Here is a 25955-nt window from a genome sequence, read left to right as displayed (position 1 = left end):
GATGCTGGATTCAATTAAATCCCTTGTGAACAACTTGTTTGCAGGCTATTCCGCTAAGTCTGAATAATTTATCAAACACATTTCTTGTTTTTAGATAACATGAACAAAAGATATTGAGCGGAATACAATCCCGAACTGACATTCTAGAATGTATCTTATTAAAGTATTTAACATGGTCATTTCCTTCTTCCGGACCGGTATCTATTCCAACCAGTAAACATATCGTATCAATCTTTTGAATTAATTTGAATTACGTGATATCAATTATAATTGACATATTACAAGTGCTTGTTTCTTGAATGCAGTAACTATGACGCCTAGGCCTAGGACAGGAGTAATGAATATCTTAATGACACCCTCCAAATATATACACCAACTCGTAATCTTCGTTCAGCAACCGACACATGTAAACCTAACGTTCCCAAATCTAGACTCTCAGCAGATGAAAAACGTTTTGCAGTAGCTGCATCAAAGACTTGGAACAGCATCCCTCTTTCCATAAGGGAAATTACCTGTCTTGCCACCTTCAAAAGATCCCTCAAAACTCACCTTTTCCCCCAATGATCTATGTGATATACTTCCTGTACTGTACTTTCTTGTCCTCTTTTCATATATTTGTATTTGTAAGCGCTATGGTACTTATTGCTATTAGCGCTCCTAAATATTCGATATTATTATTATTAATATTATTATTAAGGATCACATTGATTTGGAGCGCGATTTGGGGGCAGCCGTATCAAGACAGCCGCTACAATCTGCTTGACACATGAATCAAGATGGTGACAGTAAGGCAATTGCAAAATCATTCAAGATTTTATTGATCATTTTGGCGGGCTCGTGGCTCTTAAATAGTCACCGTAGACAGTCTGGATTGCGATGTTCGTAATTTCCCCCAATTGTATAACGAGACTGTTTCACTAAGGTTGTTTTAATCGAATGAAGGAACAACAAAATCAGATTCTACTATTTATCCTCTTGAGGAGAGATGGCATTATTTCGATGCAATGAATATCTTACTCTCAGGAGTGCTGAATGTTTTAGTGTCCTTTGGTTAAAATAACATTCATAGCATCAAAAAGTTTTGGCAAACGTCTTATATTCACACCAAGGGGTGCTCCCAGTATCCTCATAAATTCTAAATTTCAGAGCAAAAATAAAGGGAAAATCAAAGCTGGACACATAAAAGTCAAAATGCTATTTTGATATTGAAATTGCCCCCTCCCTTCCCCTCCTTTTTGTGTTGTTGTTTGTAAGATATACTCAGACACCTAATTGTACTAGTATACTTGCTCCTTCCTCATCCACATGACCCGGAATCCGCATCTGATATTTGAAGATGAATGTCATATATCCATGTCCTTCAAAATAGAAAACCGCACATTATAATCTCGCTTTTCAAAAAACACTTAAGGAGATTTCTTTCCAAGCATAAATTTTCAAGGGCTAGTTATCCTTTCAAAACAGTTAAAGAAAATATATCAGATAATGAGGGAATGACAATGGGGGAATGACAGATGATTTGAGATTTAAAAAAAATCGAGAGACAAACGGGCGGATGGATAGAGAAGGAGATACAGAGATGGACAGGGTGAATGGTTAAGGGAAGAATGAACGAGAGATAGAGAGTGGAGAGAGGGAGAGAGAGAGAGAGAGAGAGAGAGAGAGTGGAGGGTTGAACAGATTGATAAGGGGAGTAGTTCGAAGGAAGAAGACCTAGATATGTGCATCTTTCATATCAGAGTGATAATGGAAAAAATAAAAATCAATCATTCCATATCATTTTTCATTTTCCGGGAGAAAACCAATCTCATGAAGATGTGAACATTTTGAAAACAAAAAACAATCCAATTTACTTGGAAAAAATCTAAGAATCTTACAACAACCTGGGCTTCCAGATACGTCTCAATAAACTGTAATCAGATTTACTTGGAATATATAAAACTCCTTCACAAGCATAAGCACATGGACATGTTAAAAACAAAATCTAATCAGATTTACTTGGAACATCTCAGAATCTCACACGCGCCATTGCATGCACTCTGCAAATCCAATTCTCCGTGACCCCGAAATAAATACTGAGAAAATTAAGAACATTCCAAAATGTCGGCAATCGCTGCGCTAATCGATATATGCATTCTGGAACATTTTGATATATAACTGTCTGCAAACAGAGGCATCCTTGAAGACGAAGATTGTAAGTAGCGACAGGAAATGGTGACCATTAGTACAATTTTATGAAACAACCATTTCAACAAGGTCTCTTCCTTCAGTTAGCAATTAAATTTCCAGACAATTACATTTCTTGCATCTATCGAATATTACTGAATGGTTAAAAGACGGCCTCTTGTGAGCGGAGAGGTATTATGTGTCAGTATGTCTGTTTCTTAAAAGAAAATACCTTTACCTTAATTGAATAGCTTTGATTTAGGGGAAACCAGAACAGTATCCCTGAAGAAACTTTGCTGTTCAATTTTGTTCAGGTATTATATTGAAAGTAAGTCGGGGGTGAAGTTAATCACCGTTTCTTGATTTCAAGAACTATAAAATGACAGCAACAAATGTAACATTAAAGATGAAGTTGAGTTCTGGTCATGCGATTGCATTGTGAAAGAAACGGTGTGGAATAGACCAGAAAAGGTTGATCATCTAGCATATAAGAATTCGTGTGCATTGCAAGGTTCTGGAATCATCAAAATGATAAGAACTTTGGCCAAGTCTTGGTAAAGTTACAAACACTGTACACAGAAAGATGTATATGGGACTACACGAACACGTGGCGTAAAAAACCTACCCCCCCCGAGTTTTACGATGTTACATGACATATTTAGAATATGAAGGCATTTGAAGAGCCATACTTTTCAGTGAACATGTCTTATCTGATGTTCTTCCACACACTTGCATAGCAAATTATTTTTCACCTCTTCCCAGAACCCAACCTTCTCTTTAACTGAACGTTTCGTAATATAAAAAAGAAATTGTGTACATATAGATAGTGGGAAGTAAAAGTTATTGGACATTGGGAGAAATATACACATCAGATACCGTGGAAGCCTTCCTTCTTTTCTCTCTCTCTCTCATCCGGTCCTTTTCTCTCTTTCTCTCTCTCTCTCTCTCTCTCTCTCTCTCTCTTTCTGTAACCCTATGTGTGTGTGTGTGTCTCTCTCTCTCCCTCCCCCTCTCTCTCTCTCTCCCTTTCTTAACCCGTGTGTCTCCCTTTCTCCCCCCTCTCTCTCTCTCTCTCTCTCTCTCTCTCTCTCTCTCTCTCTCATTGTCTCTCAAAAGAAACGGGTTGTTGCCCTCTACCCGGTTTTCTTCTGATATTCTATATATACAACTGCAATTCTCAACGGTCATGCGAATTTCCAAGCCGATGTTTACTAAAGATGAATCGTGGAAGACTGCTTAAAGCATGTGAAAACCTTGCCATTTCCGTTAAACTGACCACACTCTATAGGCTCGGACGAATAAACCATATAGTATAGATTTATTATGCATGATGGATCGTTCGCGGTTCTATTTAAACTTATTAGCGTAAATGGGTCCTTGCTGTTAACATACCCAAGGGCAGAATCTCTAAGTAGCATGTTTTTTGCAGTGATTTATACAGAAAATTTTCCTTTACCCTTCAATTTGATAGAATTAGAGATGACAGAAAAAAGCGAAAGATCGATTCTGGTACAAGGTAGCAACGCCCTCAGCACACACTTACCAGAGCAATGAATCATTAACACCTTGGCAATGCTGTAGGGTGAATCTGGATAACAAGTACTTTCTGATGATTTATGCAGTGGTTCCTCATTATGGAGAGTCTTCGACGAAAAGATAAAAACAAGCAACACTTCAGAGCCCTTATCATGACTATGATCAGGGTTAAGCGGTGACCAGAATAAAACAGGGATGGGATTAGTTATCGATGTATGGTTGTTGTTGATGGCGATGATGATGATGATGACGACGACGATGATGATGAAGATTATGATGATGACGACGACGACGATGGTGATGATGATGATGGTAATGATGATGAAGATGATGTTGGTGATGATTATGTTGGTGATGGTGATGATGAGGATGAGGGTGGTGATGATGATGGTGATGATGATAGTAATGATAATGGTAATAGGTTGATGATGACGACGACAACGACGATGATGATGATGATGATGATGATGTTGGTGACGATGATGATGATGATGATGATGATGATGATGATGATGTTGGTGACGATGATGACGATAATGATGATGGTAGTGGTGGTGGGGATGGAGGTGGTTGTGATTGTTTGTTTTACCTGATGGCTGGTTAAGATAGCAATTAGGCGAACAATTTTGTTGATAAGCTACTAGGGGCCCCATGGCTCATTAAACAAAGGTTTTGGGGTAAATTTAATTATTCATTTCATAGAATGGTTTCCCGTCCCCTAGTCTATTTGTTGGTAATTGTTCTATGAAAGTCCTATAATGTTATTAATTAGTGTCGCTAGATATTAAGGAATTCCGGACGGGAATTTTTGTGTCAATATTTGTTTGGTTTGTTTATTATACAGTTTCAAAATTCACTCCAACCTTTTTTTTCTTTTCTTTTAATGAAGGTCGGACTATGACGCGTCTGGGTAGGGAAAAAAAACAAGGCCTGCGTCATTAAAAACAAACATTTATTTTCTAAACTGATAACGAACACGGGAAGGAAAAGGACTGAAAAGCAGTCTTCTTTGAATACGGCTAATTACATTTCGAAGGGTCTTCGTGTTTGCAGCACTTTGTAACTGCAAGGAAAAGGCGCTATATCAAATATCTTTTGGATTGGATTCGTTGGAAGAAATGTTCTTAAGCACTATCTGTATGCTTGCCACATTTAACATTTCCCCTCTTTTTTCCATGTTCTCGCACTTACAAACCACACACACAAACACACACGCACACAAATCCACACCCACGCACGCTCACACGCACATCCACACACACATCCTATACGCCAGAACCTACATGCACACAAATCCAAAAACACTCACGATAACACGCACACCCACACACACATCCTCATTATTCACCTTTCTGTCTGTAACCCGTCCCTCCTTTTCTTTACCTCTCCCTTCTCTAGATCTACCTCTGTACTTTCGAACGCACACTCCTTCTCATTTCATTTATATTCCGCCTAATAGTACTTATTTTGAAGAAGAGACATTCAAATAAGGATGATTGGCAAGGGTCGAAGATTTGATAAGAAAAATTGAAAGTGAAAACAGAGAGAGAGAGAGAGAGAGAGAGAGAGAGGGGGGGGGGGGTGACCTGAAAATGCTCTAGCACTATAGAGCAAATGTTTAATTTTTACCCCAACTGCTTTATAGATCGCTCCAATCCAAAGCATTTTCACCCACAATCCTGGGCAGAAAGCAAATGGAATCTGGCGTGTAATATATTACTCTCCATGGTACGACTGAGATCACAAGCGAGAAGAAAATTGTTGATAATAAGTCGTAAATTCACGCGAAGAACAGAAAGAAGAAAAAAAAACCCGCGAATGTTGCCCAATCAACATGCACGCTGTTGACGGCTGTTACCTCCTGGGGACATCACCCCGCTGGTTTTCCTCAACACACATCGGTTCATGTTACATACCTAAAATAAACAACGTTCCTCTGTTTGTCTAGTTCTTCTGTTCATTAATGTACGACAAAGACTTTTTCGTGCCAGTTCAGCTAGAGATTGAATTGGATATTAAAACGGAATTAAAGAGGTGATGCTCATTTGTTACTGCTTCGTTTTGTCTCCGAACGTTTATTATCAAGAGCCACATCCATCCATAGACGCCACAGACGCCAAAAATTCATAACTTCCTTACTATCGGTCCGACTCATTTCAAATGTTTGTCATTCTGTTTCCGTTATTGTTCTATTTGCATACAAATCAACTTATTTCAAGGGTTGGATTGCCCTTTAATGAATGGACATAAAATGAAAGAGTCGAAATTGCTTTATAGACGCGCTCTGGCAGTCAACTCACGAATATTACATCAGATAATTGAATTTCCGTATGTACTCATTCTTACAATCGATGCACGAATGTTAAATGATGTCTCAGTATGGACTCGTTCTGAGCATTGGTGCACTGATATTGGTTGAGAAACCCAGTATGGACACACTCTAAAGAGTCGATGCACTCAAATCTTGCTCAAATCGAATGAGATAGTTTTGTAGACGTAGGTGGACCTTATATCGCTTACAGGTTAGTACTCTTTTCCTTCTAGCTCGATTTGAAGTCGAAGAAAGAAAAGGGTTGACATTTGATTAAGTCATGACTTTGAGAAGAAACATGATTTGGTAACTCAATCATCCTGAGGTGAATGTGTTTGTGACAGGAGCTATTTTGTTTCCAGGGCATTCCAGGGCATTTCGGGTTCTACCTTAATGTCAAATACATGACATGCACCCTCTATTGATTGAAAAAAAGTAAGGAGCATTTGGGCTTTTAATGGAAAAAGCGAACATCAGTTGAAGGATAATAGAGTTTTTCAAGATGGCCAATGGGTACGAGGTACTGTTGCCCAGCAAATCAAAATCCGACAGAACTTAATTACACATTAACCCTAATAAGGCCGGGGGGGGGGGGCATTATGGCTCCCCCCTCCACGATTTTTCCGATTGCTCGGGAACGCATATGGATGGCGCCCCGCCGCTCGCTGACTTTTTTTTTTTAGGTCTTGCGTAACTTTTAAAAGAATTTTTTTGAAAATCGGATCTACGGTTACAAGGTCACGTGACCTTTTGTCTTTGCATGTCAGCCCGAAAATCGCTCATTTTCGTTATTTGTGTACCAAACATATAGAAAAGTCATTTTTCCTAAAAACAGATCAAACATGGGTTATTGGGTCTTGTTTAAAGTTTAGGTGGTTGTTTTGGGAGTCAAAATAGTTGAATTGTAGTAAGACATGCAATAAAACAACAAAAACAATGAAATATATAAGTTTAAAAAACAATGAAATACATAAGAAATTATCAAAACAAGGGATAACATAAGGAATAAGCTTGCTCTTCCAATTTTTTTGTCATATTATTATTCAGAATGGTCTAATGAATATATGTAGTGAAAAAGAATGCTTAAATATGAATAATATATGATTTATGGGTAAAAATGTGATTTTTATGACTTTATTTGCATAAATTACCATAAATATGCAAATGAGTGATTTTTTCAAATAATAAAAAAATTATCATATTATTCTATACACTTCACTTGACATGCGTGCAAATTTTCGCGGCGATCGGCCTCTTCGCGGCCGAGATCTTAAGGGGGGGGGGGGCCATAATGGCCCCCCGGTCGTACTAAGACTTCAAATAGCCCGGCCTTTTTAGGGTTAAGTAGAACAAAAACATGCCCTATTATTAGCCTCCCCTCCCACTCCCCCTCGTCAAGTAGGAATTTATACGACCACAAAGACATCTTTAGAAGTGAAGTATGTGCACCCTTTTGCCGAATTCGATAGAGAATTTCTGAATAAAATTGAACATAAACTGATAGCCCCTGCGCGATACTTGTACGCCCCTCCCCCAGCCAGAGGGCCATGGATCTGCCACGTATGCCTTAGAGTATGACACAATCATGATGGCGTGTCAGAGTTTCGTTGATAGTTGGTTCAGACTGGTATCTGGTAAGTTCTAAATGAGCTGTAACTATATGTTTCGATCAGGATAGAAATCATTCGTGGTTCTGTTTTTAGTGAGGCCATGAGCTCGCACACCTTCCTCGGATTATGAAGGGGAAACTATCACAGCAAAGTAAATTTGACATTTAGGAGAAAGTACTTTTCAGGACGATACAGAAATAATTTATCAAGTCTGTGTTTTCTCTCACATGTTATCACACTATTTGATTTTCCCATATTGACAACCTTAGCACGTATGCCCTAATTTTGTCTACAGACTATAAATGTCATTTTCATGATGCTACGTCGTGGGTAGTACTTTACTAAGAACTGTTAAGATATATTTACTCAGAATAAAGTTCGATTTCATGGTTTTATCCATTTTAAATCGTCTTAGATTAATCGGCCGATTTTCTAGCACTTATCCGTAAAAATTATTGCATTGTAAATTCCTGTGGGTGTCTTTTTATTTTATTTATATTATTCACATTTTTATACTAAGAACTATTATAATATGTTTGATCAGAATAAAGCACGATTTGATGGTATTATCCATTTCAATTCATCGTAGATTGATCGACCGATTTTCTAGCACTTATCCGTAAAGATTATTGCATTGTAAATGTCTGTGGGTGTTTATTTTTGTAATTTATATTAATTACTTTATTATAAAACCGTACCCTCTAGGGAAAAATTAACGAATGTAACTGAGAAACATTGCAAATCCGGTTGCAAATCCGGTCCTGAAGGCGTTTTCACGAGAAAAAATAAAGAAAGAAAGGAAATGAAAAAGTTGTGAATTCCAACTTCTTTTTTTTTTTCTCTCACTTGAAATAAATGACTAAGTTTGAACAAAATAATGCGCCTGTTGCATGCCACGTATATCATAATTTTATGCTTGCTCTTACCCCTGTTTATTAGTCTGTCTGTCTATCTTTCTTCCCTCTCTTGTGCTCTACCCCTCTCCCTTTCTTCTCTTATACAGGAATCTCTTTTTTCATATATTCCATGTATGTACTATCTCTCTTCGAATCTGTCAAACTCATATTTATTATCACTGTCTGTCTCTCTCTCCTTCGATGTGTGTTTCTCTGTCTCTATTCTCTATTTCATCCTCTCTACGTCTCTTTTACTCTCTTTCTCAATCTCTCTACTTCATACGCACTCACACACGCACACACACACACACACACACATACTCACCCACCTTCATATACCTTCTATCCCCCCACTCTCTCCTTCTCTCTCTCTCTCTCTCTATCTCTCTCTCTCTCTCCCCTCTCTCTGTCTCTCTCTCTCCCCTCTCTCTGTTTCTCTCTAGTTCCCCCTCTCTCCTCTTTCAAAGTCATAACAGTTATCTTATGAGTGTACCACTACACATATTGCGGCTTCTTCTTGGTATATTCAGCGAATGTTATTCATTATAGACCTTGGAATCAATGATCACGGCTTAGGAAAAACTTTGAATAATTAAAAAACCCATTTAAACCGACACCAAACCGCCAACTACCCCGAATCCGTCGGTTAACTTCCGGTTTGGATTCGGTCTTGCGGCATTACTGGAGAAGAAAACAACCCCTTCCATCTTAAGTGATTGATTTTTTTTTGTATGATAAACGCATGAACATGTTACATGTACATCCTAATTTCCAATCTTTCATAAACATATTATATGGGCCGCGACGCGACAAAAGGGCCCTTAGCGCTGCAAACCACTGACGCAGTAGACCCGCGCGAAAGTCGAGTGAAACAAAACTCAGTTCAAATATTATATCATATTGTCCTACAAGGGGGTCGTAAAAGCCTGCCAGCGCAAGAACCCATGACCCTCATTATTCTTGGCGTGCGGACTTCAAGCCACTCAACTACACAGTTTTCTTTGAAAGAAGTCGTTACAATTATATATTGATTTTAATATCCTGATCTATATACTGACCGAGATGAAATATGAGCAAGTGAGTGGTTAGCCTTAGGGAGGATTGTGAACATGCAGGTGAATACAAAATATATTCCTTTCTTCGTAACCAATAACAATTTTCCTATATTAAATCTATGATAAAGGGATGATACAGTATTCAACAGGCTAAATTATCTGAGTCTCTCGTAACATTTAACACATCTTAATAACTATTTAACCAAAAACATTTTGTTGTAAGATATTGAGAACACGAAACTTATGTCAGATTCAGTATTATTTTGTTGTTAATATTAAAGCACATAAATCTTATCTAGATGGGCATGACGTCAATTGTCCCATGCTCTTCATGGTTTATTCAGCTACAATAACCAAGGGATTGGTATTAAGCCCACAAAAACATTGTGATTATGTAAATACATATCTTCTATCACAATATGTTGCATGTAGAGCTTTAAATCATGGGTGACATGACTGACATTACAATTCTAGTCTGAAATTGTTTGATTATTTCCAAGCATACTTGACTTCAGTGAACACATTCCTTCAGCCGTGGCATTTTCCAGCAGTCACACAACGTTCTCAATGCAATTGCAAAACGTCTTTAGAACTTTGATTGTTTAGAGTATGTTTAGTTACGTCCCAACAACGTTTCGCGTTTTTGTATGGTTACAATTAGCGACGTCTGATATTAACAACCAAGGTGTACTTCAAATAGCTTGTTATCTATACGTGTAAGATGACAAGCCGTAGGTAAGTGGGTCTCTTTGGTTACAAATTTCTTCTCCATTCTTTGAATTGTTGAGAGGCAGCTAGATGTGTATTATGATCAGGTATGACCGAATACTAGAAAATCGGTGGGTTCAGCTGACATATGCCACGCAAGGCAGCTTAGCCCACCAATTTTTCCCGTGCAGTTCTGTAATCGAAGAATTGTTTGTAGGCAGGGGCGGATCCAGCCGGCGACAAGGGGGGGGGGGGGCGGGGCCCAAATCTTGAGAAAAAATTTAGCGCCGACTCAGCCGGCCATTGAAAGGAGAACCACTTTTTTATTTTTTATTTTATTTATTTATTTATTTTTTGTTGGGGGGGGGGGGGCCTGCTTTTGTTTCTTTTGTAAAAAAAGGTTAAATTTACGTTATTATCGTATTTTATTAACAGTTTTAGGGGGCTAGGGGGGGGGGGGGGTGGCAGGCCGGAAAATCGCCACGTGGATCCGCGCCTGTTTGTATGAACCAAAATCATGAAAACGGGCCACATTAAAGATACTATGCCCCTTTTGCAGCCAATATCAAAATCTGTAGAACTTTGCAGAAATTATGAATATGTCATGTATGTCCTATCTGTGAAATTTAAACGTTAGCAGTGTCCTAATATTCAAATTATGCAAAGAAACCCGTTTACTTGCTAGACTTCACTGTCAGACACTATTGGGTGACTGACTGGCTTTTTATTCTTCTTTGGTAATAACATACATAAAATGAGCTGTAAAGGGAACATGAGCATTTGTCTACATCAATAACCCACTTCTTGTAATGGCCAAAATTAAACTGGTTGAATCTTTGCGCAGTATTAAACGTATGACCATTCGGTACAATGGTCTGGAAATCAGACTATTACTTACTGGCTCTATAGCTCTTACGTTGATTTGACAAATAATAGTCGTTATTTTCCCACTGACAGACATTTTCAAGCCCCCCCTTTTTTTTAGGGAAGTTCTAAACTAGTATTTACTTTCAAATGCCGTTGGAATTTAACCTTTTCATTTTGTTGGCCTGCAAATAGGACATAGTACCTTTTAGCTATCAGTGATACTTACTGACAAATATAATGAAAATCAAGGAGAATGTTCGCGAGTTTGTCATGAGTTTGACATTGTTTTTCAGTAACAGAGAACAAGACATTGCAGAATATTAATATAAGTTTCACATGCTATAAGAAGGTCGGGATGGAAAAGCTTTAGTGAATCAGACAGCTTGTAATTTGAGAGATTTATGCCGGGTAATGTCTTAGATGAGAGATCTGTGTAAGTTCACATTACAAATCCACTCGAACTTAAACATGGTGAAATGAGGTATTTGACCAAGAAGCATCGATTGACTTACGTCAGAATTTCAATTTTATTTAAGTGAATTGAATTTAAAGCTAAGCAACTATTCAAATAAAACATCAACAACTAAAAATCAAAGTAAAAGGGCCTAGTCATCCAATGATTGATTGATTGATTGATTGACTGATTGTTTGTTTGATTGATTTATTTATTGATTGAATTATTGATTGATTGATTGATTTACTAATTGATTGGTGGGTTAGTTGCTTGATTGATTGATTGATTTGTTGGTTGGTTGGTTGGTTGATTTGTTTATTTATTGATTAAATTATTGATTGATTGATTGATTTACTCATTGATTGGTGGGTTAGTTGATTGATTGATTGATTGATTTGTTGGTTGGTTGGTTGGTTGATTTGTTTATTTATTGATCGAATTATTGATTGATTGATTGATTTACTAATTGATTGGTGGGTTAGTTGATTGATTGATTGATTGATTTACTAATTGATTGGTGGGTTAGTTGATTGATTGATTGATTGATTTACTAATTGATTGGCGGGTTAGTTGATTGATTGATTGATTGTTTGTTTGATTCATTTATTTATTGATTGAATTATTGATTGATTGATTGAATTACTAATTGATTGGTTGGTAAGTTGATTGATTGATTGATAGGTTGGTTAGTTGATTGATTGATTGATTGATTGATTGTTTGTTTGATTGATTTATTTATTGATTAATTTACTAATTGGTTGGTTGGTTAGTTAATTGATTGGTTGGTTGATTGATTGATTGATTGATTGGTTGGTTGATCGTTTGTTTGATTGATTGATTGGTTGATTGTTTGTTTGATTGATTGATTTGTTGGTTGGTTGGTTGGTTGATTTGTTTATTTATTGATTGAATTATTGACTGATTGATTGATTGATTTACTAATTGATTGGTTAATTAATGGATGATTGTTTGATTGAATGGTAGGTTGACTGATTGTTTAATTAATTGATTGATTGTTTGATCTGTTTATTCATTTATTTATTTGATATATAAGTAGCTTTACTTAATTGCTTAACATTTATTTATTTATTCGTTTGTTTGTACATTCAATTATTTATTTCTTTACTAACTTGTTTATTTGGTTATCTATTTGTTTACTTACTTGTTTATTTACTGATTAATGTGTTTGTTTCGATCGATCAATTATTAATCAATTAATTAATTAATTAATTCATTCATTCATTTCTCTATCATAATATATTCATCTACTTGTTTGTATCTTTATTTGTTTAATGAATTGATTATTTATCAATTTATTGATTTATTGATGTTCGTTTATTCTCCATATGATCACAAATATATGAATTATTTAAAATGGTCACATAAAATCATACAAAGAAAAAAGATTCGTCATAACCAAAGCTAAAAGTACTATATGTTCACACAATATATGTACATAACATGTGAACAATACATAATTGAAAAGCGTTTGGCCAACAAAAAAAAAATAAGAAAAAGAGAAAGAGGAAAAGTAAGAAAGGGAAAGGAAGAAAAAAAGGACATACCAATATTTGTGGAGATTCGTGGAATCATAACTGCAGTCATCATATAAGGTGGTGGTAAAGCGCATTCACGCGTCGAGGCTTTATATATATATATATATATATATATATATATATATATATATATACAAGAAACCATACAAGTACACGAAAGAAAAGGAAGGGATAAGTTCGAATCAGAAAGTCCACTTCTAACTGTCGAATTGTAAAATAACTGTGGCAGCTCTCGGGATTCATTTGGGAAATAAGTTGTGATTTCTAATCAGTATACACTTGATGGAATAAATTGAAATAAAATCCGACATCCTAACATACCAAGTAGAACTGTCGTCTCATTCTTTCTATCCTTTATAAGCTTTTCGTTTTGCTGTACAGAAAATTCTAGTGACCTTGCTTGGTATATTATTTTACTATGCCGATCAGGACGGAATTGCACAATGTATTTCGAACTATGGTTCCTTTGCATTGTGTTGTACGGAAACACATTTTCATTTGTGTTTTCACTGATTCATTTGTTAATTGCTTTCTGAGCACCTGGGAAAACTTCAACCCGCATCGAATCATCCTGAACCATGCATGTCCTGGTAATTGATATCCACAGAGAACTCTTTAGAATGGAGGACACGGTCTCTCGCGAAACGAGAAGTGTTGAAAAGGGTATTTTACGGAAACCATTAATGATCGCAACACAACATACCGATCATAACATTGTCTCATGAACGTGTCTATGCTACCAAGTGTAAAGCTGAGTCAACAGAAGGGTACATTTCATGATAGTCATGTAGTTAGGGAAAAAACATGTCCTCAAATTTTTAGACTTCTCAGTGGATATTATTTATCGGGACATGGTACCACTTAATGGACCAGGTGATAGGGCAGAGACAAAAGGGAAACGAAAAGGGGGAAAAAGAAGTATTCATCATTATCAGTTCAATATCATTAACAACCAACCATTTCAAGAGAAGATCATAGCATTGGGATTTATCATCAAACATGATTTAGATACACTTTATTTCACATCGATTATACGTATATTATAACATTTTATCTGAGGTTTACCTCTGTAAATGTTTATCTGGGCAGGTACAACTACTCTATTGTCTGACATTGCAAACCCATTCCCCCCAGTATGTCTTATCTTTATCTGATTCAATGGGTACCTGACATTGCTTGGGTTAATGATAATTGAGACGCCATTAGGTAGAACTTTATTACTAATGCTGAGGCTAATCTAGGTAAATTAGACCATATCATTATCATTTACTCGATTGATTTTTTTTAAATACCCCTGCCCCTGCCCCTCTATATCAGGCTCCATATTTCCCACTCGATCAATGTCTTGCTCTCTCTCTCTCTCTCTCCCTCTCTCCCTCATCTCAAACTATATGGCCCCACACACGTTACTTTCCCCAACCTCCCCAAAATCACACACACTCCCTCCCACACCCACACTTCACCCAGATGCTATTCATGCGATTGTCTTCTCATAAATGTTATTGCAGCGATCACATTTACAATCGACACAAATCATAATTTGACAAATCGTCCCTGTTTTCACGAAGTGACGGTAGTGAGGAAAATCGTCACGCAAAGTGAATGCAATTCTTTTTCACTACCGTCACTTCGTGAAAACAGCGACGAAATACTTCAACGTTTTATATACTTCATCCTAAATAATGAGCCATTCGTTTCAGAAGAGGTATGATCTCATTTTGATTTCAAAAGTAAACGAACGATACTTCAGGGAATTATTTGGGCTATGTTCTTTTAATAGAGAATTACTTTTAAAATCTCGTTATTCCACGAACTATGACAACCATAGTTTACTTTCCAGATTTTGTGATCAATATTTGACCAAGCTACATGTAACTCATCGAGCATGTCGAGTAATAAAAGATGAAGATCCAATGCGTTACGAAAATATAAATGACAAGAGTTCCTATTTCAGGCTGTTCATTTTCACTATTATATCTTATTACATACATTCCCTGGTCTATCTTCAGAAGATGGAATCTGTACAGAGCGGAAATTGTCTGACAAATTACTCTTTGCTAGAGTCAATCATTTAAAGAGAAGGTTGAGTTCTGGGAAGAGGTGAAAAATAATTTGTGAGCATTACTCATTCTTATTATGCAAGTGTGGAAAAACATCAGTTAAGACATGTTCCCTGAAAAGCTTGGCTCTTCAAATGCCTTCATATTGTAAATATGCATGTAACATCGTAAAAATCGGGGGCCGGCTTTTTACGCCACGCGTTCGTGTAGTCCCATATACATCTTTCTGTGCAAGTGTTTGTAACTTTACCACGACTTGGCCACATTTCTTATCATTTTGATGATTCCAGAACCTTGCAATACACACAAATTCTTATATGCTAGATGATCAACCTTTTCTGGTTGATTCCACACAGTTTCTTTCACAATGCAATCGCATGACCAGAACTCAGTCAACTTCATCTTTAAAGAGCAGTGAAAGACTCAATCACGATGACCTGTTGGTCACCCCTTTACCCACTTCAGATTCACACAATCAATTACCAAGACCACTCCTTACCCAGGCATCTTAATTAATAACATAGAACAACATGCAAGGATGTTAAAACATCTCAATATACAACTTAATTTGTTTTTCTTCATCAACGCCTAACCTATTTTCGAGTTTCCTGAATAGGGATGTTTGTAAGTTTACCTCGTGTTAGACAACCCTCACCACACCTCACGTGTAATTTGTTATTCAAGCTTTCTCTCGCACACGATGGCATCGGTAATTGATGGCACTTTCTCCTGGAGGGGGAATGCACTAATGCATTGGTGAAAATGAGGGATCAAGAGTCTATGAATTTCAATGAAGAGGGGACCTATTGAGGAGAAAGGAGGAGGAAGAAGAAGAAGAGGAAGAAGAAGAATAATAAAATGAAGAAGAAGAAGGAGAAGGGTAGTAATAATAATAAAAGAAGAAGATATGAAGATGAAGAAGACGACGAAACGAAGAAGGAGCAAAAAAACAAGATGATGGAGAAGAGAAGATGATGAAAAAGAGGAAGAGAAGGAACGAGAAAGAGAAACAAAAACAAGAAGAATAAGAAATGAAGATAAAGAAGAAGAAATGATGATGAAACAGAGGAGGAGGAAGAAGACGAAGAAGAAAAAAGGAACCACAATGATAAGAAGAAATTGATAGTTTTAGGACAGTCGATGATTTTGAATCTATCATTTATCTATCTATCTTTCTATCTACATAAGTTAGTTGACCCCCAAATGGAATTTATGCGCTTGTTTATACCCATGCCATTTGTTTCCACCACTGTACGAATCTGTGTCAAATATGTATATATACGAAGTCCATTATTGAAGTAGACTCCTTGAAGGTTCTTTAAAAGTGATAATCATGCAACATCTTGGCGATGTGTAGTGAAGAGCTCTAAATACCTTCGCCACATGCAACAACAAACACACACTAAACACAAAGGTAATTATTAAGTGCTTTAATCATCATCAACGTACCTACTTGGAAGACTGTCATAATTCTACTTTGTATCTTAATAATTTCTCATTTTCAAATGCCTATAGACCACTAAGAACTCTGTGTGCGTGTGTGTGTGTGTGTGTGCGTGTGTGTGTGCGTGTGCGCGTGAGTGTGCGCGCGCGCGCGTGTGTGTGAATATTTGTTTGTGTTCTATATTCTGTAGCTTAGTTTGTTTCCATCCCTTGTATAAACATTACATTCTTTTTATTCACCTTGCCATATCGTTAATGTATGTATTTTGTTGACTATAGGGCCCCGCTCACAAGCTTAGCTTCTAAAGGGGTCCTAAAACCATTCACTTAATGATGTAATCAAGTTATTATATGTTGATGAATGTACTTTTACCAGTCTCTTTTTCATGTAAAAGATTATATCATGTTCTTGTGTGGTTTTGAATAAACGAACTTGAACGAACTTGAATCATGACCGGGGTAATAATATGTTCCTCGCCTAGAAACAAATTATTAGGCGCATTATAAATGTGAGCTATTATTATTATTATTATTATTATCAAACATTTATTAAAATCATACCGTTTGAATATATTTGAGGGAAATCTTGGGAATTTCATGATAACCCATGTTTTTTCTGAGAATTAGGGACTCGAAACGACAATAATCTTTTACATTCGAGCTCTATATATGTCATAAACTGGGAACTAGACAAATATAAGAACCATAATTCTTTGATCTTATACGAACATATTAAAAAAAATAGATGTTAGACAAACCCTTCTCATTTTAGTTAATACAGAAGTTACAAAGGGCACCCGTTCATTGTTTGTTCTGGTGTTAACCCTAAGTAATACCCCATCTTCTCCAAGGAGACCGACCTCGGTGGGTTTGGAGTCGGTATGGAGTCGGTTTGGCGGTGTAAATAAGTAGCACTAAACGATGTATCTAGGTCGCCTTGAATTAGATTAGTTAGGGATAATTGATAACTTAAGTTGTTGGAATGCTCTTAAGCAAAGATGGAATATTGCCGCAGCATGTGTGCATTGTCGGTACATTACATTCGCTACTGACTCAATATTACATTGGGGCTAAGTAATAAGCGGCACGTGTGAGCTCCAGGTAGACCAGGGGGGTGTTTCACAAAGATCCTAAGTAGAACTTAACACTAAGTTCTACTTAAAAATTATGGACAGCCATTGGAGTCTTAAAATGAAATATATTCAAAAGCAGAAATTCAAGTATTTTAGACTTTTTATAAATTCCACATCCAGAACATGAACTCTACTTGATGATAGAAAATATGAATGATTTGAATCAACATTTTATGCCTTTCAAAATAACTTTTACAAAATATTTTCAAAGATGCTAATGGCTTTCCATAATTTTTAAGTCCAACTTAGAGATAAGTTCAACTTAGAATCTTTGTGAAACACCCCCCAGGCCACATTAAGAGATCATGTTTGCTACCTAGCTCGCACTAATCTAATTGACACCTCCCTAATGATCGGCTGAACTGATCGGTTTTTGATCTCGAGCAGGTGATGCATGACTCCCAGGGAGGCACAGCAGTCCTCTCCCGCTCGTTAGATGCTCAACAAGGGTATGAGGCGAATCTTTATCCTGCATCAAAGGCCCGAAGACAATGGCTATAAGCGCACTAACGGGAGTTGACAGCGCCTAACAACTTCATTTGCGACATATCATTTTTCATAAATCCTTGCTATATCAAACATAGAAATCCTAACGACATTGCACGAGGTCCCTACACGTGCTCCAGTGCCAATGATGAAAGTCAGGTGCTTGAAATAGAATCCTGTCTTATCTCCACGTTGTTATCCTCTACAAAAAGCGGTCTTTTAAAAGATGTATTATTCAAAGATAATCACTCGATTATGCCCATCTCCCCGAACTTTCCTAGATAAAAGCATTATTCTCACTCCTTCTCTTTCCTTGTCCTCTTTCTCTAGATGTATATATTTTCCCTCTACATTTTCTCCTTTTCTCAGTTTCTATCATTGTCTTCCCCTCTCCCTCCCTCTTATTTATATTTTCCCTTCTCGCTAATCAGGCGACGTGCCATACAGCAGGTGCCACATGGCGATGTCCTTTTATTTTTTCCCGGGTGCTGTTGGCCACATTAAATGCCTATTTTAAGCTGATTTGCCACCAATAAAATGTCAGACGTAGTTAGATAGCATCAAGTAACTCGTCCATTAATAATTTATGAGAACTAGATGGCATTATAGGCCTATCTTGACTATGCAGAAAGAATCAGGGCAGATAAAAAAAATCTAGATCGGTTTAAGAAACTCCTTTCCATCATACTCGCCTTGTTGTGCTATCACTGCCTCTGTCCTCGATGTCCAATGTTTTGAACTTTTAGTGTAAAGATCTCATTGGAGTAAGGGCCTATTTTTTTCTCCTACGGGCTAAAAACATCTCTTGCTCCATTATGACCTTTCCTGTTCTGACATTTTGATAGAGAAGCGAGGCAACCGACCAGAATTATTGATTTTTAGTGGACCCCTCTGTTTCCAATACGTATTTCTACATTGTTGTAAATGTTTATAATTGATTTGTAATGTTTTGTGGAAACATTAATAAATTGAATTGAATTGAATTGAATTATTGTACTGTGACAATTTATAACATTTCATCAAAATGGACGAAAGAAGATATTATAATTTAAAAAAAAGGGGAAAGCCCGAGTTTTAATGGGTGATTTCAAAATTCTTAGGAGCTGCAGCCTACTTGCCCCACTCCCTCCTATGTTACGCAAACGCATGACAACCCTTCGAACGTAACTCAAATTGGGTATATCCTATATGATCATTTCCCATATGACTTGAGCGCAGAATAATACTTATGATATTGATATCATGTTTATCGCAATAATGCCCCTTTTTGCAGTGGCTGAGATTACAGTTCGTTCCATTTCTCTTTCCTCGTTTGTACAGTATCCTAGCTGAGGGGGAGTAATAGGGAAAGGTGTGCGCAGGTACCACTTATATCGATTGTAGTATTCAAACATAATGTGGTCCTGAAAATGGTTAAATCTTGAGGCGTGTACGAAATAGAGTCGACGAAGAAACTCTCATGGAAATCAAAACATTATCAGATTCACCCAAACCTATTTCCATCTATCAACAAAAAATGTAAGTAAATGAGATAGAGATAGCGGTCATCGTGTACTGTTGATCGTAGGCCTTTGCAAGTACTGTAAAATGGTAATAATTAGCATAAATTTCATATCACAACTATGTTATTTGAGTAGTACTTGAAATAATCAATAATGTCGGAAAGGAAAGTGTTAATAACAACATGACCGCGAGGTAAATAGGTAAAATATAAAAGAGTTGAAAATACAAAAAAACAGTGACAAAGTATACGGTAGAAAATTGTATTGTTTACTCATCACATAACAGAGAGAGAGGGAAAGAGAGATTGTGTGTGAGAGAGAGATGTAGAGAGATAGAGGGGGAGAGAGAGAGAGAGAGAGAAAAAAAAAAAAAAGGGATAGAAAATATGAAATACTCCCATACTGTTGGTACTTTAAACACACTGTATTCATATTGTGGCGACAAACTTTAAACATGATTGGAACCCATAGATAATCAGATGGGCTACGTAATACAGCTTGTCCAACATATTGAATTTATTAATTTATTTGTATTTCGCCAGAGTAGCCCATTCAACAAAAGTTGGTCTTGAATATTTCAACACTGTTTCACACTGTTTAACCATACGTCATTTTCGATAGCGCATTCAAACTGCGGTAATTTAATGATATCAAAGTTATAATTTGGATGTTAAATATTGGATATCATGAAATCTCCAGTAACCACTAGTTTAGATGCGTCTTTTGTGTAATACTCTTCAATACATTATACAATTCCCAGGGAAATTGTACACTCATTAATAATGGAAATTACAAAAATGAGAATAATAACAAAAACACATCGAAAATCGATTAACTGTAAGTATGTTAAGCGTGGGTGATAAGAGCTACGCTTCGTATCAATGGCTTTGGCTTGTCACCAAATCTTACTTTATATCTCGACCATAATCGTGAATATTTGGTGATGAATATCTTAAAGAGTGCTTCATAGCCGCCGTGTAGGTGTCAATTAGGATATGGGGACCAATCAAATGAATAATTAAAAAGTTTTCCATTTTCAATATTCATCAATCAATGTAACATTCGTGTAAAGAGATAAAGTCTCGTTAGGGTACTATCAAGATAGTCTGTCAAATATTAATTGCTAATGACTTTTTGTAATGTTAAGAGCGCGACGAATTTCTGCGAACGATTCTTCACATTTCGACATTATTCTTCCTATGAGATGGCGTCGAATATTAGTCACAAGGGAATAATTAGCCGATATCTTCAGTCATATGTGATATTGCCTAACTTCACCTTCGCATGGGTTTTAAGCTGCACAGTAGTAGCTATTTTTGTTTGCACATTTTGCACTTCAATATTTTTTTGGGAAAACCCCAAGACTTCAATTTACAGCGTTCCACTTCAATAGCCAATTTAATTAACGTAACCTGATATATGGGTCAGTGTAACGGTTTTACAAAACCTCTAGCGAACACTGTGTTGATTATCACAAAGGGGGGGAAAAAAACTGGCAGACAGCCAATTTACTTGAATATATAACTCGAAACATTTTGGAAAAGAAATGCAAACAAGAGGATAGTACTTCAAACCAATGAGCTTAGAAATACAAAAATCCTACATCATTGATTAAACACAGGAAAAAAAATCTTGGCCTCAAGGCCTCGAGGGGGGGGGGGGGGGTGGCGTTGCTTATTAAATTATCAATTTAGTCTTAAAAAACAAAATAAGATTTATAGAAAAATTACTGAGAAATCGCCCATTTTTTAAAATATGAGGTGGGCGTTGGCTGAATAGTCTTTATTTAATCATTATTGGTGCCGCAACTCCTCATCCTGCCGATATAAATCTATGCCTATGCTTAGGAAGGTGTAGGTCGTAGCTGTCTTCGTATTTCCAGAACTTATGAATTTTTCTGAAATAAAATCATGTATCACGAGATGAATGCGTTTTTTTGTAGCCAATCAATGCATGATCTACTTCACATAAACGAAAGGGGAACAAAATGCATGCAATGTTTATTGATAGGGCAAAAAGTATTGAAATAGACTCAAATAGTCGGGAAATATTTTCTCTCTCCCATATAACCGTTCCTAGATTAAACGACCTCTCTTGACCCATCCACACCTTTTCATTATATCATCTTCATAGTAACCCTGCAGGAATGTTTCCCTATCACTGCATTATGAAGCAAGAAGTGTTTACTGGAACCAGGACATCGATATCTCTAAAACATGGAACCTGGAGCTTAGTTCATCGATCATAGGCAAATAAAAACAAGTAGAGCAGATATTTTTTGAGGTTGGGGGGGGGGGGGGGGGGGGGGGTTGAATGAGGTGATATCCCCGAGGAGTCTGTCCTAGTTATAAACAGCGTAGGAGGCTTACCCGGAAAGCCATGGTCCTGGTTTTGCCGCTAGAGGGCTCACACACTCGTCATTCAAGCTCCTCAGAATCACCTCCAGAATTGGCACCCTTTCAGAAAACTTGTTAAATCAGAATCCATACTGGGACGGTCCTACCTATGACTCACAAATTCCAAGGGATGTTGTTTATTCTTTTTCAGCAAAAAACATTATATTTTGTGGCAAATGCTTGAAACAGAAAGTGTTTTGGATCTTCTGCTATAAGAATGAATAAAATATGTGGCAACTATTAAATCCACAGTAGATAAAAATAGGCCTGTCTGCTCCAGGTTTGAGTAAAGCAGAGGCGGCCCTCCTGGGGGGGGGGGGGGCAGAGGGGGCACAGTGCCCCCACTTTTTTAAGGGCCCCTTTTACATAATAAAAGTGCCCCTTTAACTTTGTAAGAAGGGCCCTTTTTTAAATAGGAAGAGTGCCCCTTTTACTTTGACAAGGACCCCTTTTAATTTGTAAAAGTGCCCCTTCCCCTTTTTACCTCTGATAAGCGCTCTTTTATTTTCATAAATGCCCATTTTCCTTCGACAAGTTCCCATTTTCCTTTGCAAAAAGTGTCCATTTTCCATTCTCATAAGTGCCCTTCTTAATCTCTATAGTAAGTGCCCCTTTTCAGGTACGAGAAGTGCCCTTTTTCACTTTTGATAATTGCCCCTATACCTTTGATAATTGCTCCATTTAAATATGAGAGGTGCCTCTTTTACTGTGACAAGTGCCCCTTTTCCTTTGTAAGAATTGCCCCTTCCCCTTTTAATGACTACCCCATATTAACTCGGATAAGAGCACCTTATATTTTCACATGTGCCCCCTTTACCTTTCTAATAAGTGCCCCGTTTCCTAATGAAAAGTGCCCCCATTTAAAAAAGAGCCCCTTCTCATAAATTTCCCTTTTAATCTCTGTTAAATGACCCTTTTCAGGTTGAGAAGTTACTCCTTTTCACTTCAGATAAGTGCCCCCTTCACCTCCGATAAATGCCCCTTTAAAATCTGATCGGTGCCCATTTTCTTTCAACGAATGCCCATTTTCCTTTATCATAAGTGCCCCTTTTTCATTCACATAAGTGCGCCTTTTATATTTTGTCGTTGCTCAATTTCAGGTGCGATAAGTGCCTCTTTTCACCTCTTTTCCCACAAAGCTCGCTCGCTACGCTCGCACGCTGTTATAGATGATATACTTATGTTACTTATCAAAGGTCTTTTCAGTCTTCCGTTATGAGAATGTGCTTAAAACCCCATCAGGATTGGGTTTTTCCTCTTTATAAGATGTAATTTTCGCATCTGGGACCTCACAAATCTTCGCTCGCTCGCAAATAAATTTTCAGACCATCACACCCAGTTGCAAAATATGATGCTTACGCAATATATTGTATGGTGTATTATAAAACGAAACAAATGCTGAAATCATCCCTGATAATGTAATTACAGTGTAGGGGTATATACCAATGTCTAAACAAATGGTATAATTTTGCTTTGAGAATTCCCTTTGTAGGTGCCATTTTTTCAGAAAGTGCCCTTTTTCTTGGTGCCCCCCCCCCCACTTTGGAAGTCGCTCGGCCACCCCTGGAGTAAAGCACTCTTACTATTTATCCCGCTATTTATATCCACTGCGTAACATTTTCCAGGGCTATACATACACTGTATTGCCATTTTCCACATACATTCTTGAGATCAATTACGATGGCTGTATCTTTGCTTTCTCTTCCTCGAGATTCAATACATAGAGGGAAGGTTTACCTTGATAACAGGCCACTCTTGCCATGTAAAAGCGGTAGAAAACAGGTATCTGATTTCGCGTGAATAGGAATTGAGAGAGATGTGAGGAGGGTAACATTTCTAAAATTAGTATACTTTCAAACCAAAATGTAAGTGGCTAGATATTGTTCTGTGTTAATCTAGGTCTGTGTTACTTTTTATTTATTAATTTTTCTTTCGTCTGTTTGTTATCTTGACGTCCGCAATACTAGACATAAAATGGTTATGTCGAATTGCTTTAGTAATCAATAGTATAAAAGAAAATCAACGTATATCATAATTTTGAAAGTAGGCCTAACAATGAACTCGAGAAAGAAAAAGTGATTGAAAAGGAATGTATATGCATCTATGCTCAGCAATATATATATATATATATATATGGGACTTTCCCGGACGTAGGGAATCTTTATTTTTCTTTCATGCAATAAAAGGGAATAAAATAACCGGATGGCTTTTCAGCTGATTTGAAATACAAACCGGTAAGTTAGATCCCCAATGAGGGAAAAGCGTGGATGCCTATATATTCAGCCAATTTAATCTAAAAGCAATATTGAATTTCACGAAAGTATCGACGTCGGACTCTTGACCATTCTTGTGTGTGTGAATGTTAAGACTCCACCTGGCGTCTATTGAGCTGGTATGGAGAGCTCTTTCTCTAACCCTTAATATATCAAATCGATGAGCATTAATAACTTCAATAAAAGCACAACAACAAACACAAATCTTGTACTTGAATGTTTGGAATAAAGTTTTAATAATTGATTAAATTATAACGGTTATGTGAAATCTACGAAAACCCTATTTCCCATACAACCATCATTCAAGCATTGTTTGAAAGAAGAAGAGCGGACATGTTAAAATCAATGAGTATTAACAACTTCAATAAAAACACGACAACAAACACAAATCTTGTACTCGAATGTTAGGAATAAAGTTTTAATAATTGATTAAATTATAACGGTTATGTGAAATCTGCGAAAACCCTATTTCCCATACAACCATCATTCAAGCATTGTTTAAAAGAAAAAGAGCGGACATGTTAATATCATTTTGCTGTCTTCATGTGGAGTAATACGCAAACGCACCAACACACACGCACCAACACACAAACACAACGCACACACACACAACCACAACCACAACCACAACCACAACAACACACACATATATACACACACGCACACGCACCGACGCACGCACACATACTCTGACGAGTGCAATACGAAAAGCTTAAAGTATGGCTCTTTTCAACGCGATACATACATGTAGATACTTTTTTTTTTTTTTAACAATTTTGTTTTATTTCTCCAGATGTGTAATACAAACCATGACATACAATTTAATAAAATAAACGTGTTCAATATTGATGCTTTTACATAAACATAATTAAACACAAACTTATTTGCAGTATAATATAACTTAGCAACAAAGTAAACGTATAAGTACCTAAACATAATATGTCAATTGTAAATGTTATTCACTTATATATTACAAAAAAAAAAAACTTAAACAAATCTGGAGGTAATTTTACTGAAACAATCCTGCCCCCTCCCTGCCCCCTCCATCACACAAACATACTCACCCTCTATCACACAAACATACTCACCCACCTACACACATACTCACCCACCCACCCCCCCCCACACACAGTACTCACTCAGTGGATGTCTGCCAACATTCCCAACTCAAGAAAAATATACTAAATAAGTTATCCAGGCCGCAAAATAGAGTTACGCTTTTAACAGGCTTACGGTGGAGAAGAAAGCAATTCTTAATTAATCTTAAGCTGCTCCCAATTTAAGAAATGTGATCCTAGCTTTCCCATTTTAATTGCTATTTTCTTTTCCTCATCCCTATACTTAAAAATGCTTTTTTTCATCTTTTCTAAAGTTAGTACTCCCCCCCCCCGATCTTGACATAAATGTAACATACTTCACCATGAAAATGATAGTATTACACATTTTTATTCTATATGAACTACCTACCAACCCAACAAATATATCTCGCCATTCTAAATCTTT

Source organism: Strongylocentrotus purpuratus, unplaced genomic scaffold, assembly GCF_000002235.5.
Source record: "Strongylocentrotus purpuratus isolate Spur 01 unplaced genomic scaffold, Spur_5.0 spur5_scaffold_2, whole genome shotgun sequence".
NCBI lineage: Eukaryota > Metazoa > Echinodermata > Echinoidea > Camarodonta > Strongylocentrotidae > Strongylocentrotus > Strongylocentrotus purpuratus.
The sequence above is the reverse complement of the archived record's forward strand: the minus strand, read 5'-3'. Positions refer to the sequence as shown.